Source organism: Anopheles marshallii, chromosome 2 (assembly GCF_943734725.1).
Source record: "Anopheles marshallii chromosome 2, idAnoMarsDA_429_01, whole genome shotgun sequence".
Classification (NCBI taxonomy): domain Eukaryota; kingdom Metazoa; phylum Arthropoda; class Insecta; order Diptera; family Culicidae; genus Anopheles; species Anopheles marshallii.
Genome location: NC_071326.1, coordinates 30885319 through 30899043, shown reverse-complemented (window position 1 = coordinate 30899043; position 13725 = coordinate 30885319).

Here is a 13725-nt window from a genome sequence, read left to right as displayed (position 1 = left end):
CCTAACACGAACAGGCGTACATTGGTGAGAACATCGGCAAACATATCCTGTCTTCCGGTGCTCCCCCAGGCCGGTGGAACAGCGTACGAACACGGTTGCATAGCATCAGGCGCAGCCGACTAGGACAATCCGAACTTTCCTAATTTCTTTCCGGGAACTAGTCGTCCCCGCCTCGCCATTCGGTGATGTGGCCGATTGTTTGCTCCACCCGCAGTGCTGCATTCGCAGCCGCATGCACGATCGCAAGCAACATCATCCCCGTGCCCCGTTCGGGGGAGTTTGGCTTGGCTCGGCGCTAGCGGTCCGGCTCGAGGGGATGCGGTACTGTTTGTCATTTATGCAAATGAATGCCGATGATAGGAAGAATAAATACATCCCGCATTAGCAGCAGGTACGCAGCGGTACTGCCAAGCTTCTCGTGCTCCGGGTTTTGGTTTGGTGCATAACTGGGACACACAGCTGGACAACCCCGCACTGGTTTTGCGTGTATCTTTCGCTCTATCTCTCTCGCTTCGACTGGGGTCGAAAACGAGGGGAAGTTTAGCAAAACGGACCGGACGCGTTTGGCCACCGGCATTCCGAAGGACATCCAGCTGCTAGCGCTAATAGTTGACCGGCGAATGTTCGAGTTCAAGTTGAAATTGCACTCCGGTCGGGAAACTACGGGTGGGTTTCAGCAGCAGACGCAACTTGTTCCCAACAACGCACCACCAGGTAGATGACGTCAACTGCAGATGCAACCGCGGGCCCGTAGAGTTTTAAAATCGTGCCATTCGTGCTATCGAACGGGCGAGGTTGGGTTTGAATTTATCCCTCATCTATCGCTTCGCTTCCGATCCTGCTCGTTTAACAAAGCCTCAACTTGGTCCGGTCGCTTGCATGTTCGATGCTTGGCGACGAGCCAACCAACCCGCATTTCTCTATTTCCCGTGCGAACCTTTCCACGCAAAGCTCACGGTTCCACGTGCTTCTCTAGCGCGCCAAAAGCTTCCCCGTAATGAGCTATCCGTAATCGGTTAGACTTAAGTGAACGGTTGGGGAGTGTTCGCACAGTTGTGGCCGCATCCCGATGCGGCCAGAAATTTCGTGAAAAGACATCACCTGTGGATTTGTTCACAAAAGAGGGGGCTCTGGAAAAAAAACGGTCGCAATTTCACTCCGTAGCGTAATTGGTTCGCAGCGCACACTGTGGCACGTGGATGAAAGGGTTTGCTGGTTGGCGTATTTTGCGCTTAGGCGGAAATACATGAAATTGTACCAATCGGTAAACCCCAAAGCCGTTCCCATGCCTCGAAGGAGCCATGAATTGTAAGTGAAGTGCATTGCTTTATGCAGGTACATTGAGATTCCATTGTAAGTTTTGGGTATCAACCAATGGGCAAAACAAATCACTTTCCGTGTCTCAAGAGGCACGTTAGGGAACCAAGGCTTATGCTGTAACAAGATGCATGACTAGCTTTATTTGCCTCCCATTTTCACGAAACCTACAATTAACCACGCGAGATTCGTTCGGAAAAGTGGTAAGAAAAAGGGTCTGTAATATTTGTATGTATGATGAACAATTTTTTTTTTGGAATGACGTAGTGATTAAACAGAAGGAATCTCTTAGGAAGAAGTGGGATTAAGTTGTGATTTATTATTCTACCAATGGCTGATAGTAGACGCTTTGGTATTCGCAATTCGCTCATTAACTTATTTACTTATTCGAGGCTACAACCGCTTCGTGGTCTTAGTCTGTTGCAGGAGTCCTCTAAACCGCACACGGTCGAGCAATCCATTATCTTGGCCTTTGTGGCGAACGCATCAACGCCATCACTCCATATCAATTTGGGACTACCACGGCTCCTCTGTCCATGTGGACGATCTAAAAGTACTTTACGGACTGGGTCGTCCAGTGTCATTCTCATGACGTGAACAGCCCACCGGAACCTGACGAGTCGAATCCGCTGTACGACAGTGAATTCGCCGTCTCGTCAATGTAGAGGCTTCTCCATTGTCCTTCCGCACATACGGGGCCAAAAATGCTTCTGTGCATCTTCCATCTAAGAGGGTTTCGTCAGTTTTGGACAAAGTCCATGTCTCAGAGACGTATGAGAGTACTGGAACTATAGAGTTTTTAAATAGTCCCAAACTACTGTAGAAGGACCGCCTAGCAGCCAGCACCCTATCTCGTATAGCTATATATAGCAATAGCTAGTGTATAGCAGCCAGCACGTATCTCAACATGAATATTGCTGTCGGTGTTGACTTTTGACCCAAGATAGGTGGAATTTTGGATGATTTCGAAAGAGCGCTCATCTATTCGTACGTCACCGCTGCGTAAGTTAGGATTTGTTATTACGGACTCATTAAAGCCTATAAATAATTTACGGGTAGGGTAGTCCAGTGTCATTTTAATGACATGACTGTCCCACTGGAATCTAGCGAGTCTGATACGTAAGGTGTAAGTTCATTGTACAATTCATAGAGCTCGTCATTGTAGCAGTTTTTCCAATGTCCTTCCACACATCTGGTGCCAAAAATCCTTCGAAGGCTATGCCTCATAGCTATGTCTCAGTTGCTTAACAACAATTAACTTTTAAACCATAGGAAAGGACGTTTAAACCTTATCTCAATCTTTGATTATTGACAAAAACAATTGTAAAATTTGGAATTACTTAAAAGCTGCCATCACATATCTGCTTATCTCTGTTTAATTTGATCTTTAATAGCTAAAAATATACTTAAGTTAAATTTCTATTCCGGATTACCACTTCAGAAGGCTTTTTATTTGCCAGACCGGCCAGTTCCGAGAATGCTTGACATCTATCGTACCTGGTAATGATCCTAGCTTTTATTTGATAGCTGCCCCTGCCGTGTGATCACTTAACCATTACTCCCGGAATCAATCAGGGCAGGAAGTTTACTAGGACCTGCCCGGAAAGGAAAATTAGGCATAAAAGGTTTATGGTCCTCGAAAGCTTTTGCATAAATGAAAGCATCAATTTGGCTTCCCTTTAAGCTCCAGTGGCAGACGCGGTAAAACACAGGGCAGAACATTATTTGACAAAATTCAAATCAAAATGTTAAATGTTTCATAGAGTTAAGTTATGTTCGGAAATCTCACACCGACGCTTGAGACACACCTACTTATCAAATATGCAGTTTGCTCGTAGGACTTCACGTCCGTTCAAGTATACAGCGGTTGCTTTCCGTGCTAATTCTGTAACCTCACTGGATCACTCACCTACAGTCCGGTTTTGCCAGGGTCTCGACTGTTTGTTCATTTGTTCGTTTTTTCCCCCTCTTGTCTCCTTACTGAAACGTTCGGTGGAAGCTTTTTTTTTTCTTGTGCGGCGAGTTGATTATCCTTCGAGGAGCCATAAATTTTCTGCACCAAACACTCACACACTCTCATGGCCAACGGGGACGGTATGGCAAACACTTGGTTGGCAAACTGCCGCATCATCGAACCGAACAGGCAAAGGCGGTGGAATGCGATGGCAGAGCCCGTAGCTAGTAACAGCAGAGACCGTTGGCGCTGTGTGCGATAGCACCGCTGTGGTGATGCTGGAGGGCACCAGTTACAACACAGCATGTGTGGCCTGCATGCATTTACTGCTACGGGCGGATAAAAAATGAAGCTGCCTGAAATATTGATTTACTGCAGAGTTTTTCTTTCGCACGTGTACGTCCCGTAGCATGCGATAATACCCGTTGTCAACGGGTATGTTGGGGGGGGGTGGGGAGTGGAGGGGGGATAGTAAACTACACAGACACACACACACAAACGCACATTGGGCACTTGTGTTTTGCTGGACAGCGAAAAAAAGGCTTATGTTTTAATTTTCTTAACGCGCGCTTGTCTTATTGCCAGACGGAAAAGTGATCATATCTTTGAAAAAACAATTCATTTTCCAAAAAACATTTATCTAGAAAATCCCTCCGTCAACGAACCCATGCACGAGTGGCACACTTCTCCCCCGGGCCTTCGCAAAACCATTTCCATTTTGTGCTGTGTTCGTAAAACCGTAGCTTCATTTTCCTTCGGCCCAAAAGAGAACGCTCAGCTCGTTCCGCTTGTCCGTATTCGCCGCTATCCATGTCAACCGGGTTCGGTCACTTAACTTTTCGGCTGAATTATCATCTGAAATGCACATCGGGTCTCATCACACTCCCCCCCTCCCCCACCCCGTTATAAGTCATCCGGTAAACGAGAAAACATTTCCCATTTGCGTACCCTCAAACCGTCCTTCACGGTCATGCACGGAGTCTCGCAAGCTAAATAAATTCGTTTTCAGTGCCACCGGTCAGTTTCCGTTGCCTTGCAGTAGAAAGGTTCATCAGCGTGGTGTAGCTTCTTCCTTTGCTTGTGATGCTGTTCCTTGCTCGCCTGCAGTGGACCGTGCTGGATACATTCGCACCTTGCGGCCAAAGTCTGGTGCCCGGAGAGTGATATAAGAAACGTTCCTCATCATCTGACATTTCAGGAAGAAGGTCCTTGCCCTGCACCCTGGTACCCGGTGGGCCCGAACCACCGGGCCGGGTGAGTTTGTTATTAGGGGTTTGTTGTTGCTGTTGCGCTCTTCTCGATCCACCCAGCGCCACACACTTAATTGTGCTTTCGGTAATTAGGAAACGGTACGGAACGGTTCCTCTTCTGCCTTCGAGGAGCTTTCGGTACGAAGATGGCACGGGGTGGGGCGTGGTGGTGCGCCACGGATGGCGGTCGGCGAAATGAAGGCACCCGTCCTTCGCTTCCAATTATTTTTGTAGCCTTTTCGGCACAACTTTTGCAGCGTCCCGTGCACGCGGCACACGTACATACACCAATAACGTTCGGTGGGTTCTGCTCTCATGGGATGCCGTGCCCCGCATGTGCACGTGCCTGCCGGTGAAGATGTTTGTGTACGGCCGAAGAATACCAAGCAACGGACCGGTCCACTGCTCATTTCGCTCCCCGTGATGGGAAAGGAAATACTCGGTCAAGAAAAAAAAGGATACACACACACACAACCAGACCTTAATAATAAAACTCCATCCCAACATCCTGGTTATGGGAGTTGCGCCTTTTGGCCCCTGCAGCCCCAGGTAGCAAACGATGCGGAAAAACTCGTTTTACTCGTCGCCACACTCAGCGCACCAATTTCTTCCATGGTGAGGAAATCAGTACTTCCAATTATATTGTGGCCGCTTGGATGTGTCTGTGTGTGTGTGTGTGTTTTTATGATAACCAAGCAAGGGTAGTTGACCTTCGGTTATGTCTAGAGCTGGTTGCCCATATAGGAATATTATTCGGCTGCAGAGATAGATGAAAGAATTAAAACAATGAAACACATATTGCTCCACATAGAAACTTTAATACATTCATCTTTTGCCATATAATGTTGTACCCCTGAAGACTCTGTCTTGCCAAGCTGCGCACAATTGGCCCAACACAAAAGTGTGTGTAGTAATAATATATTTAAAACAAACTTTCACCTTAACTAACAGCAATACTTCTCGCTGGGAGTGCTTTAACGAACAATTGCTGCAAGTTTTGTTTAAAACAATTTCATCATAATCAAACTGTGGCTTTGGTTTCTTCGCCACACAGCCAACACTTGTTAGGGCAATTGCCGCCAATGCGGCTCTACCACCGTCAACGTCTTTAAGGACGATGATGATGACACCACGGCGATGTTGTTCTTCCGAACAGTTTTCCACTTCGATACTCCGGTATGGTGGTGTTGTTTCACCGTTCCTTTAATTGATACCGTGGGATCGCTGAAGCTTCCGGGGGAGGTGGGAAATTGGATGAAGCGAAGTAGCGCTGCCAGGAACTTTTCCCCGAGTTGGTTTCCCGCGTCCCGATTTTCTCGCTCAACCACATAGCAAGCAACGCTATAGCAAGCTTACCATATCAAGCGTAAGCTTCAAACTCCCGTTTTGGGTAGGAAAAGGATAGAGCGCCCCAACCGCGGGCACCGTACGGGGTGGTACGGTGGACGGACGCGCAGGCATTAATTTTTTACAACAAAATTTATATCATTTTTTACGACTTAGTTCCTCGCTTGCGCTTTGCCTTACGTTCTCCCCACCCCGGTAGCCCGGTATGAGTTGAAAAGCTCTCGCTACGATGCACGCTGAAGTTTGAAGCTTTGCACCAATGCCGTTGCAGAGGGGGGGAGGGGAGAAGGTGGAGGCTGCAAAAGGCGCGCAAGGCGCACGCTGATGTGAGGAAGGAGGCGGCGCAGAAGAGCGAAGAAGGAGGCAGATGATGGGCGATAAAAAATGCCTCTCCTCGGTATTGAAAGTTTGCTTTTTTCTTTTGCTGTTTTAATTCGGTTACGCTTCGCCCGGTGCCATTCTGCTAGTGATAATGATCTGCCATGGAAACTGCTGTGGCAGGCGAGTTGGGAGGCGCGATTGGGCGCGTGCAGCGGTGAGGTTGGTTTTATGTTTATGCTGCATAACGACACTGAACACTGCAAGGCGGGCCGATGAATTCGGGAGCGATAGAGAAGTGAACACAACAAAAAAAAAACAACCGTCTCCAACCACTACGCGCGAAACGGAGCAGTCGTTAGTTGGCAAGCGAGAGCAGTACTATCATGTAAAAAGGTTGTGTGAAAAACCGAACCACCATCGAACGGCAAACGATGCCCGGATGCCCGTGCCAATGGGGGAGGCGATGGGGACAGTTTTAACCTAGATTTTTTAACCGCTTGCGGCGCTTTATCCATTTCCGAGGGCAGGTTTTTCACTTCCCGCCAGTTAGCGTGCGTACGCGGGTGACAGTTTGCTATTGTTTCGCGCTGTATTTTTTTTTTTTTTTTTGGTTTTTGTTTGGTGTCATTCTCTTTTATTGATCGTTTTTCTCTACTATGTGCGATATTTCAGCAGTGGGACTTAAATAATAAATGGATGGAGCTAGCCTTTCAAGTAAGCGCATGAAAAACAAACTTTTAGTTTCTGTTTATTACAGTAAAATCGCAAAGTCACATGAGTGATTCCCTGGAAATAATCACTAATCCAATAAGATTGACCGCGTGTTGGACAGTCGTAGAAGATAATTGAACTTGCTAAAGGTCAAAACTTATCGAGAAATCCTCTACAATCTCTAATTCCTTTCCTAAAGAACAACCATCATACTTTCGAAGCCGTCTAAGATGGAGCTCTACTAACAGAAAACGAACACCGGAAAGCTGGAGAGGACAGAAATATCGCCAGCACTAAGACCCCTGCAGTTCTAATAAGCATCATCTCAGTGATTCGCTCAGCAAGCAAGCATTAAATGATCAATTAGCAATGAGCACATTATATAGGGTTTAACACTATAGTTTTGACTGGCAGCACACATTTTTTGACGCGCCGCACTCGATTTCTTGTGGCCTTGTTTATATGCAATATTGTTTGTTTTTTTTTCGTTACATGATATTTTTTGTGCAAAATATTTTTAATAAATTATTAGAAGATTTATAAAACATGTATTGGGTTACGTATTTGGAGTATTATGCCAAAATCACTCCCTGCATATAAACAACTGATTCAAACTTAACCCAATCTTTCACAAGGGGGGTTATAAACATGCCGCCGAAAAGCTGCCAAGAGCCAGGCTAATGAAATTAAATGAACCCGTTCAAAAATCCGGTGCTTGCAATCAAAAATGTGCACCGGCGAAAAGAAATCGAGAGCGGCGCGTCAAAAAATGTGTGCTGCCAGTCAAAACTAAAGTGTAAAACCCTGTAACATGAAGTTCAGGTACGAAACTGAGGCATGGAATGGAGTTCATCGATATCTTATGATTGGAATCTTCACATCAGGCAGGGAGACATAAGCTATAGTGCATCAATTACAGCATTGAATCTCGTATGCAAGCTTTCCTGCTTAACACTTCAAAATCGATGTATCCCATCCGTTGAAGAGATAGTGGGAAACTATTGGAGAAAGGAACCCCCAATTACTGTTGGAGGTTGGGCTAGTCTGATTTGAGTTGGTTACGCCTTTAAAGTGTTCTTAAGTTTCATCTACCTCGGAAACTTCTTCACTCAAACAGCCTTTACAATGACGAGCTCTAGGAGTCTGAGACGTGATGTCATTAGAATGATACCGGACTACCAAACACTTAAAGTATGTATAAACCCTTCACAGTGGCCAGATGGACAGAAGAGTTGTGATAGGTCCAAATTGAGAAGGAGTGATGGCGTTGAGGAATGCAAATTTAAATATTAGAGCAAGACAACGTTCTCAAATAGTAATAAGCCATAATCATAAGACATCGAACGAAATTCAACTGTTTCTCACCCGGCGCCGTATGCACCCAATGCCATGGGTCTTTACCTTTCCAAACACGTGCACCGCTATTACCGCTGCCATTAAACGTAAGTACCAGCTTCGGTAAAGTTTTATGTGATTTTGTGCGCGGTAATGAATTTCTTCAACTAACCGACATCTATTAATTAGGACTGTGTGCTGTTTATCTCGCGCTGAGACAACTTTTCGGCAACCAAATACGCTCCGATGCTTGCGAAGCGAATGAAGGAAAGAGCATGTACCATGTACATGGCCCAGCACAATAGTTCAATTACGGAGTTTTCTTTTAATTCGCCGCTCGTTCCTTTTCATTTCGTTTTAGGCGTTGCGCCGGTGGGGTATGGCACTAAATCGAATTTATTACCGCGCTCTCTCGTGCTCGTTCTCCTGGCGTACGGCAACCTCCGGTGGGGACAATCGACCCGGAAGGGAATCGTTTTCATTACTTGCTACCGTGCCACGTCAAATAGCTCGCGGGACGCGGCTAGCTGGCCTTGCCCAATGGGCAGCGGATTAAATGACCGAAAAAACTCGCCAATATTGTAAGTGATTACGTGCCTCAGCCAACTCAGCCGTTTTCACCGTCTAAGTGAACCCATCGCACGGTTGGGAGTGTGGCGGTTCTGGAGTGGTAAAACTAATTGACATGAAGCGATAAAGTACCTTCGCTGGGTTAGCCATAGCGGGAGTGGCTACGGCATTACCACCACAAGAAGTTGTGCACACGGAGGCGCCACCCTATTCCTCCCACATCCCCCATATGTGCCGGTCAACCTCGAGCCCAAATACCGCTAGTACTCGGGCAGGTGTGCGCAATGGGTAATGTTGGTTTTAATTACAGCGGGATGCGAACGGCCACAGGCGAGAGCCGCCAGCTGCGCGAAGGTATCGTGTAGCGGCACCGCTGATTGACCTTCAGCCGCGATTCGTACTGCAGGTTTGATGAGCGTGACCGGCGTGCCGAGCAGTGTGCATGGTTCGCGGTAGTCACTTTATGGCGAATGGAAAAGGCCACCGTGCGGAAATGGTCGACCCGAACGAACTATTAAGGTTAATGTTTCGGCATATCGATCCAAGTCGGCACGACGGACGAGCCCCCGAAACTTCGTTCCATCGGTCGGGTAAGGCTTTACCCCTTCCGGGCGTACGCTGGCTCCACCGACCGGGGCGCGCGTACTGATTTGAGTAATTTTGTTTCGCTTATTTATTTATCTCACAAACTGAACAACTTCATTAGTCGCCCTGGGGGTAAGGGTTAGGGAAAATGCGAAAATGAGTAGAAAAATGGTTCATTAATTAGAAAGCGGGAATGTTTGAGCGGCATAAACGGGGTGAAACAGTACCACAAGCGTTAATTGGCGCGAAGAGTGCTTACTGTTTGCTTTCTTTGCCTTCTGCCCGGTGTAATTTTGCTCAGTACGTCCCAGACAATTTTGCGTTCATAATTAGTGGACCAAGAGAATTTACTCCTGGAAATCATCGCATTTTAATCCTTTTTTGCGTACAATTTTGATGTTATAATACAGACCGAGGGTAAATTTTGCGGTACTATAAGTTAATGCAATTCAATGGCTAGCGTACGTTGTGTTGGTTCAGTGGTAGCTCGAAATAACTATTCTTTCCATAATATAATTCCTAACATCACTACCTCAATTGTTCTTATGAAGTGTTTTTGAAGAAGAGAAAAATTTACATATGAACAACAACATCAAAAAAGCATTCTGTTGAAAATATATTAACAAAACAGTGCTTTCGGAATCCTCTAAGAAACAAATTTGTTGTGTAACGTCTCGATTGTCAGCTCCTAAGCTTCTGGTGCCTCGAAGAGTTCGATCACTTCTCTCCCATCTACCTTCATATAAACAGATTTTGCCAGAGAAACAATCTCTTCTACAACAAATATTTCGGGTTTCAATCCTAGCCAGGCTTTTTAGCTACAATCTTGGACCATAACTGCTTAAATGCAGAGGGCAAGATCTTCGTTGGTCAGATCAAGGTTAAGAGCTTCAAACACCCAGAGAAGTCACTCTTGGGTTCACCAGTATGTTAAAGAAGTCTTGACCAGAACTGTAGAAAGGAGAGGTTTCTGGTTTCCGTCAAATCAAAACGAAGGAACCAAGCACGCTGGCTGAGGTCTAGTCAGAGATGGAAGAAAATATTTGGAGGCAGCCAATCACACAACAAGCGCAATAAATAAAACAAATATTGTATCACAAACCAACATATCGCTCGCTCGACGGTTCGTACCCCCCGATCACTCATGTCTCAACGGTCCACTGTAACAACTTTACACAGATTGTGAAAAATTTATTGCAAATTTGGTGCTTTTTGAAACACTTTCAATAGTTGGTTTTGAGTGAATGTCCAATAAGAGAATGATTAAAAAAAACTTGTCATACTGAAGCGAAAAATCAATAATTTGTACAACATGTCCGTTTAACAGCCGCTTGGTAGTAATAATTGAAACAAAGCAGTAATAGAGAATTATCTGACATGCTTTTGCAAATGGACGCAAAACATACGGACAAATCGTTGATAATTATGCTACGCTGCTGTACACACGGTAAACCGTCCCTCGTTAGCGTGTATTTAAATGCAATTCAATGAGGTGCCGACCGAAGTGTGCGCTAATTGTTTCTCATTTGTATGCGATAGCGTACACGTACCCAATAGAAGGAATTAAAGAAAAAAAAATTGCCCCCCTCCCCAGCACCAACAGCAGCATGTTCCCCCGTGTTAATTACGCAATGCAGCTTGACGCGTGGCAAATACGGGAATATCACTTCAGTATCCTTGCTGTCCTTTGGGCGATATGTCTACCGGTACTTTGCATCTTAAGCACCGTTTGCAGCTCGGTGTTCGGTGGCAGCATAGCGTGCCGTCGCACAATTCACTTGCACAATGTTTTTTTGTTTGTTGTGCAGTTGTTGGTTTTGGTTTGTTCTTTTTACAACCCGAACCGCTACCACGCTCGATAGCGGTTTGGACCGCATCACCACCATCGTAAGTAACACTTCAAGGATAGTGAAACTACATATTAACACCTTGCTCACATCGGTTTTGCGCGTGTAGTTTGAAGGGCGTAAGTGTTTTTTTTTTTTGTAGTTTTTTTTTTCCTTTGGCGTTTTTCCGTGCTGCAGGAAAGGCACGTTTGTTTATTCCGGACTGCGGGACTTGTCTAATGTGGCACGCTTGCCGGAACCATCCCTGCAGCTAGGCATGACGAAGCCGTTTGTGTGCCCGGCGACCTTCGGTCTGTGTTAGCGATTATTTAGATGGTTTTTGGCGGTGGTTTGCAAATTTTACAGCACGATAGCTGAGCGAGATTGACAGTTTGCTTGCCGTGAGCGACCATGCGCCTCCATGTGCACGTGCTGGTGTTTTGTTTTGTTGTTCGTCTGTTTGTTGTTTTATTTTACCTTTGACATTTTGCAACTACTGCCGTTTTTTTTTACGACGTTTTTTCCCGCTTTTTGCATTTATCTTTCACTTTTGCAGCGCATTTTTCTGACATCAATTATATGTTCAATTATATGTATTTCCATTGATAGCAAAAGCTAACCGACTCCAACTGACAGCTGGGTAGCAGCTCGTGCATAGTCAAACGTATGGCAGCATGTGTTGTGCGGACCCCCGTTACCGTTCCCCGCCGGTCGATTAAAATTTATTGTGACATGTAATTGCAATTATAAATGTTTTTATTATGGAAATGTGTGTGCATCGACCGCAAATAGCCGCAGCACCCGGGGGTGGGTACCCCGGTTGCACTGCGGGCCCTATTTCACCGGGATGAAACAAATTGTCATGTAAATGACTAGTAATTTAAACGCAATCGGCAGCGGCATCGCACGATTGGTGCTATTTTTTTGTTGGTTTCTCCCATCTCCCTCACTCGTATACGTTAATCCGTTACTCGCTCTTTGTTTCGCACGGTTTTGTTTTGACTGGTTTTAAAGCGTTGCAAACGGTAACACCGGTAACACAATGTGTGCAAATGAACGCGAACACTATCGATCGTATAATAGACGTTGGACCATTGGGTTGTGGTGTTAGCGATGAGCCATGGTACGCAGGGGAAGGAGGGACGCGAAAAAGGGTCCGGCATTCAGGAGCTGTGGATGCAAAATGCTGCGGGCCTGCGAACATGTGTCGCATTTAATTAAGCCGTACCGGTATGGAAAATTAAAATAAATAACTTGTTTTTTTTTTCTTTTCTTTTTGGGTTGGTGCCGCGTGTAAACACGCGTGCGAAATTATGCTTCCAGTGCAGCTGCTTTCGCCGGGCAGGAAAGTTGCTGTACAGCTTAATTGAGTTGGAGAGCCATGCCATGCTCCAAATTGCAGGAAAAACAAACAAAAAAATATGGCCACATCACTCTGGTGAAGCAAAGCTTTTTATTTGCGTTATAATAAGATGAAATAATCGTGTTTATTTTGCATGTTTTCAATGGAAGAATATTGCATATAGCATGTTGAATTATTATGATCGCAACAATACAACGCATTGGGGTTTATTTTACTTTAAATTGTGTTTTCTTCCGTTTTGTACACGTTTTTATAAGTTTAAAGACTTAAATGCTGGTTGAAGCTTGCCGTTAAAAATTGGTAGACCGGATATTTATGTTATGTTGGCCATAAAATACTTTCTTCCCAAGACCGAATAATTCCTTTCGAACTCACTATTTACATCACACTGCACGACGAACTAATCGATTAAGGAAAATTATCTCATTCGACAGAGCTCGTGAACTTACTGTCGCTAGACTCGCGAGGCTCCGATGGTCACGTAATGAGAATGACACCGGACGACCCAGCTCGAAAAAGTCGTTCCAGGTCGTCCACATGGACAGAGGAGCCGTGGTATGCCCAAATTGAGATGAAGTGATGATGTTTGTTCGTCCAGCGGAAGGGCCCGGATTATAGATTGACTAACGATGGTTCCGTGACCGTGAGCGATTAAAAGGACTCCTGCGGCAAGCAAAGAGATCCAGCGAGGCGATTGGAGCACCGGGTAAGGAAGAGAGTCAGTAAGTAGTGAATATTTCCTCAGTGTGTTGATGCAGTGTTGATCAAACTTTATTAAACAGAAAAGAATATCAAATTTTATTGGATGACACAAAGCTGATGGTTGTAATCTTTTGACCACTAGCTGCTACAGCAAAATATTCACTTTTGCTTAAAATTCAATTCAATTCAATTTGCTTTAAACTAAGATTTGTATATATTGTGTCGATTAATGAATCTTCCTTAATGATTTGTGAAACTCTTGAGAGTTGATTCCAAATTCAAATAACTCTTCCCAAAAGATTCATTAAGTTGCCTCCCTAGTTTTCTTTAAAATGATAAGCTTTAGCATGGGAAAGGCAATATTGTTCCAGAAACTCACCGATAAAGATGAAAATAGAAAATTGAAATATTGATTGCACTGTGGCCACCTTCACTACATACTAC